Source organism: Aptenodytes forsteri, unplaced genomic scaffold (assembly GCF_000699145.1).
Source record: "Aptenodytes forsteri isolate BGI_AS27 unplaced genomic scaffold, ASM69914v1 Scaffold8, whole genome shotgun sequence".
In the NCBI taxonomy this organism is placed as follows: Eukaryota; Metazoa; Chordata; class Aves; order Sphenisciformes; family Spheniscidae; genus Aptenodytes; species Aptenodytes forsteri.
This window is the reverse complement of record NW_008796218.1, coordinates 6,227,042-6,233,041: the sequence shown is the minus strand read 5'-3', so window position 1 is coordinate 6,233,041 and position 6,000 is coordinate 6,227,042.

The window sequence follows — 6,000 nt, the reverse complement described above, 5'->3', positions numbered from 1 at the left end:
CCCTCCCCCAAGTCAATTCTCTAAAGAAACTGCGGGAGTCTGGGAACTGCTAGTCTCCTGCAGTCACTACAGGGCTGTATGTGCGTGGGGGATGAAGCTTCTACCCATGAATTTAGGGACTCAAAAACTTGAGTTTGGATTTGAGTTTGGGCTTGTGTATTGAATGAGCAGCTACTCAGAGTTTGGACACTTCCCACACTCATGGAGTTGCACCCGCTTTGCAGGACAGCAGGAGTTTGTCTCTTTTCAGTGACGTCTCAGGTCATGTTACCACAGTATCACAGATCCATTTTTCTTGAAGTATCTTTGGGAAAATTCAAAGTTTATTCTATGAGGAAAATTTCAGCCATGGAATGAAAACATCCCTGAACGTGAGGAAAGATGGGCTGCTTTCTCTGGGGGACACAGGGTGCCTTTCCAGTGTGGAGGGGAAGAAGGGGAGCATATTTCTCTTCCCTCCTGGTGTTTCTTATTGTCTTTTTTCCTTTTAAAAATCTTTTCACTTCCTTGTTTCCCACCTGTGTTTTTTCTGACACAGTATGTTCGCTATCCTTCATCTCACCCTTGTTCTAATAGTCTTCAACTCTTCTGATGTTTGTCTGGTCCTCACCCCTCCTCCCCTTTTCTTCTTTAGCGTGCTTCCTCTGTTTCAGCAGCATGGCGAGGAGGAAGGTTGAGGTTCACTCATTTTGCTGGCACCATGCTTCTCTCCCGTGTTTCCTTTCTGTCTGTTCAGTTGTTTGAGGCGGGAGATGGAGCTTAGGCAGGCAGGGCACGGACTGCACTCTCTCAGTCAGCCTGCTCACACCCTGCTGTGGTTTATTGTCCTGGGAGCACAGGGGGCTTGATTTTATTTGTTTTGGCTTAGAATGTGTAAAGTTTGAAGGATAGGGAGGCAGTAGCCAAGAGGTTCATAAACATGAAGGGAATCTGAATCAGAAAACCTCTGTGCCCAAAACAGGTGCTCATTGCCCCAAGAGATGCCAGTTTGCAGGAAGGCAGGTGCGGCAGGCAGGAGAGGGTGGTTTCGGTGACTGCAGAAGCTGGTGAGGACTGGCTTGTCTCTGTTACTGATGTGTTTACTGTTGGTGATAGCCGCATGTCTGGGCCCCACCATGTTTCTGGAGAACTTGAACTTACTAAAGAACATGTCCTCACTGCTTGTGTGTGAGCGAAGTCATAAAGTTACTCCTGGTTCATTGGTAGAGCAACAATATTTGGAGAGATCAAACCATAGATTTCTGAAGTAGAGTAGGAAAAATAGGAGCAGCTCTGGGAAAATGGGCCACTCAACCAGATGGCAGAATGTGGGCTATGGGGTTTACTCTCTGGCACTGAATTTGAGGATCTCGCCTCCAAGCAGCTTTCCTAAGACTACAAAAGAAATCCGTGTCAGAGCTCAAACACAGCTCAGAGCTCCTGCATCCTGCAGACGTTGCTTTAAGTGCAAGAACATAATTTCTAAATGTAAACAGATACCTCTCCTGAATGGCTCTTGCACAAATCCCTAATGCAAACAACAGACTTGCGTGCCATCCCATTTGCTGCTGCTAATGCCTGTGTCCAGGGTCATTTCTGGATGTACTTTGGATACAGGGGAATTAAGATCTTCTCTGTGCCTTTCTACAGATTCCCTGGGTAACTGCCAAGAGCAAAAGAGACAGACCCAAGGTTGTTCTCATCTCTTTGTACAAGCCAAGACAGTTTTGGCTAATATTTTCTACTTACATCCATGAGGCCTTCAGCCAGTTCCTCATCCTCCCAGGATGCTTTTATATCATCATATTGAGACAGTCCATCCAAATTAATAGTTGCTTCACTAGAAGTGTTAGCATTGGCAGCTTAGGTATCATGGACAGGACCTGCTTGTTGGAGATACTGATCAGAATGGTAACATGATTACAAGGACATAGTGATCTAAACGGGAGATTCATAGTAACACCACATATCAATTCTTGACCTTACTGAGGCACCGGTATCAAAGATCTTCCACTGCTGCTTGAAATGTAAAACAATACTTTGTGACACTGTCAGCTTGCCTTCTGCTTATACGAATGAATTTAGTTTTCTTTTACTGCATGCGATCAGAGAGAAGTCAAAGGACTTTGCTCAGGACAGCGTCAGTAGTTGCCATCAGTTACTTCTGCTGAAGACCTCTATTTTTCAATCCTCCTGACACTCATGAAGCATCCATTCCATATCCTTCTCCAGATGCTCCTTGCCACCTTCCTCTGAAGTTAGTTTTCCTGGTGACATCTGCATTGGCCAAGAGAGTTGGTTATCCTCAGACAGTCCTTCGCTGAATGCTCCTTACAGTCTTCTTTGAGAGCAAAACACTGTTTGGATCTCGGTACAAACTTGGCCCTCAAATGGTCTCAGATTTTCTTCTACTCCTGTTAGCCATCTTGCCTGTTCCCTTCCGCTTAGCACTGGGGAAAGGCAGTTACATACACTGGATGCTGATCCAGGGCTTTTGCTTTATTGCTCTGACTCGAACAATGCAATCACTTTGTTTCTCTCTCTATTTACAGCCAGGGCCAGCATACTGAAGGTCACCTAATCTCTTAGCAAAGCATGCCTGAACCTGAATACTCAGTGTGGCAAATGACCTAACCTGCCTCACTGGATTTGGGAGTAACATTTTCATCAATCCTTGTTTTATTTCTCATTTTGCTGCTTTGTTTGCTTTTCCAATAAGACCTCCTTTCCTGCCCCACCCCCATCTATCTTCCCTTTTTCCTTTCTTTTTCAGACCATTTCCTTTTTTTGCTGCTTACTCTGTCAGGGGAGGAGAGTCAGGATAAGGTACAAATCTGTTTGTCCCTCTTCCCTCCCTGCCATCACCGACCATTTGTGTGTGTGGAGGTTGGAAGCAAAGTGTCTCCCTGGCCATCCTGGCCTTTGGTAGGTGTCTTTCCTCCTCTCTGCTCTCAGGTAGGGCTCTGCAGAAGGAGTCTGAGGCAAACATGCTAAAAGAAGTCTCCTGGCCTTCTGGAAATAGGTGAAAATAGTGCCACCAGCTACAGTGGCCAAGCTCGTCATTTAAACAATTCGATCTCCATGCTTTTCTCAGTGGCACTATTTCCCACGTTGTCACAAATAGTCAGCTGCAAAATGAAAGACCGTTTCAAGGGTTTTCAAGCTTTGTGAGTGTCAACTTCACTGCTCTCTCTCAGGGTGTGGGAAAAGAAGCTCAAGAGTCTGTTTGCACAGGCAGTGGGAAGCCAAGTTATCAATTTATAGCTCCCTGCCTGCTCTGAGATAATTCACTGGTTATATTCTTACTCCTAAGCATGCCCTTATACAAGGTAATTTGGAAAGTGTGTTACCCACCCTAAACATGTACTAAGAACATCTGCATGGAGAGTTCGTGTGGAGTATTTGGGATGCTGTAAATTCTCCTCTGCGTACAGACAAGTTCTGACTTGGTTTTGCTTTATAGAGTATGAATTGAGAAATGAAAATTAAGGTAATTTGTCTACACTGGAAAGTTAATTTAGGTTTAAAGTACAATATAATAGAGATCTTGTTAAGCCACCGTCCATATGGCTGAGTGTACTTCAGACATTCCTGGGTAGCACAGCTTGCTTCTAGAAAAGATGTCCATACACAGATGTAGTCAGGAAATAGCTCAACTAGCATAACTTAAGCCATTTACCCAGTGACTCATAAGAAATGTATGGCAAAATGAAGACTGAATCTCTCTCTCTCTCTGAAGTCTCTATGCAGCTGCATCAGGATCCTCCTTCCTCCCATTACGTATTATTAAAACCTTGTACGAGGCATATAACTGCTATTAATTTTGCAGTTTGCACTCTAGTGGTGCTCTGAGTGGGAGCCACGTGTGTCTGGCAGGAAGGAAGGGAGGTGTGCTAACAACACTGGGGACAGCAGCTTGCTCTGTATTATAGCTGTGACCCGTGTTTTGCCTTGCATGATGCTCTAATGAATCAGAATCTACAGTAGTTGCAAAGTCAGGATGCTTCTCAGCTGTCCGCCAGACTTTGTCAGTCAGCCTTGGGGTGAGGAAGGTTCAGTCATCAGTGTCAGCTCAACAGGGAAGTTTCTTTTAAGACTTACGAAGACTTTCAGCTTGGTTTGTTCACTTTGTGTCTCCCCTGCAGCCTGTGCTCCCAGGCAGTCTGTACTAAGCGGTGAACTGTGCTTTGAATTGTATTGTGATGTTTTTAGGGACTGGTGACACCCTGTGGGAAATACCAAAGGGCAGTCCATTTTCTCATATTCTTTGTGATGCAAAAAATATTAATGAAAAAGAATCTTTCTTCCTTAAAGCTAATCTACTCTCATTCCTTAGTAAAATTTTAATCTGCTTTTTGTGTCACAAGAAACAATTCATTACTTTGCAAATGATGTTGATGTTGCAATTAGAGGACTATGACTTCATTGAGGAATAAGCAACAGGAGCAGGTGACCTCCTGAGACTTGAACTGGTGTTTTCATGCAAATATCATGAGGATGAAGGGAAAGGACAAAGGAAGACTAATACTGACGAACTGTGATATATGTTAGGCACAATTTGTAAGTAGGCTGTTTTCATAGTGATGTCTGGTCATCATGGAAATGTTTGTGTTGCAAAGGCCAAAATGTATATGCCTCTGATTATTTTGCACTAAGCCTTTATTGCAAAATGCGATGACTGAGGGCTTTCGACAAATCAGTGTTCGTTAAGTTTATTATAGGGCTTGTTGAAAGGACTTACCAGATTGTGACTAACACTCAAGTACAGCAGAAGGAAACATGAAGTCACTTTTCTATGGTAAAGCCTGATCCAGATCTGAGGTGCACACATATTTTGCTTGCTGAGTATCCACATGAGTAATGTGGATGCTTTGCCTCTAAAACCAAATTTTAGTGTATGAGATCTGAAAGTTTTTGTTACATCAAATACATGAGTTTTTGCTCCATCCATGTCAGAGAGAAAATGTCTTGATGAATGTTTTTATCCTTTTTGTCTCTTTTTGTTCTCAAAAAATTAAAAGCAAATATAGCCTGCATGTTTGCAATGCCCAAATTGTATTTTATACACTGTAGGAACATATTTATAACATTTAGAGTGCTGTCCACAATCAAAAAGATTTCTGTCTTAAAGAGAAAGCATGCAAATTTAGTTTTAAGTAACACGTATTTTAAAGGCACTTTTCAGGTATGTTTTCCTGATGGCCCAGAATAACCCAGATGAATGGCTGAAAAATCAGCCTCACCAAAACAAAACAAAAAACCGCAAATGGTTGGTTTTCAGATGAATCAGTTCCCTGAACCAGATAGCTGTATGAGTGTGATGGGGTGAGAATGTGTGGCTAGCATAGGCATGAGAAAATAAGACCGTAGCATTTCAGATTGACATCAGTTTTAAGGGCAGTGTGAGGGTGTGTTTCATGACTGGCTAAAAGCCATGTGAGTTCACACTGCCACCAAAATGTATAGTTAAGATTCCTCTGAGCTTATAATAGTATCAGCTAATTTTACTGTTAAGTATTGTGAACTCTTTCTATCCTGGTGTCTCAAATCAAGATAGTTAAGCTTGAACTAGTCAATGTATTTTTTAAAATAAAAGCCTTTTCTTCAGCCTACACAGGGAAATACTAACTTCTGATTCAATACCAGCCATATATTTTTTGTTAATGTCTCCTTCTCGCTTCCCTGGGGAGCAGTCACTTTTAAAGGAACCTTCAGCTTACTCCAGTTTGATTTGTCAATGAATGTGAACTTGTTATATTCAGTGAGAGCTCTTTAAGCACTCATTTAGCACAAAGTCAGAAGAAGTCACAGTGAAGTTACTTCCCTGCTGGTACAACAATAGCTGTAATTTATCTAAATTGGAAGGAAGTCTTGTATAGGCTACTACCTAGATGAAAAGCGGCTGTCAGAGACTGTACTAGATGTGGCACAAATCAATAGATCTTTCCTTTATGCAGAAAGGAAGAAAGATTCAGTCCAAAGGCTGAATTCAGTCCAGCTGCTTCAGCTGAGATACAATTC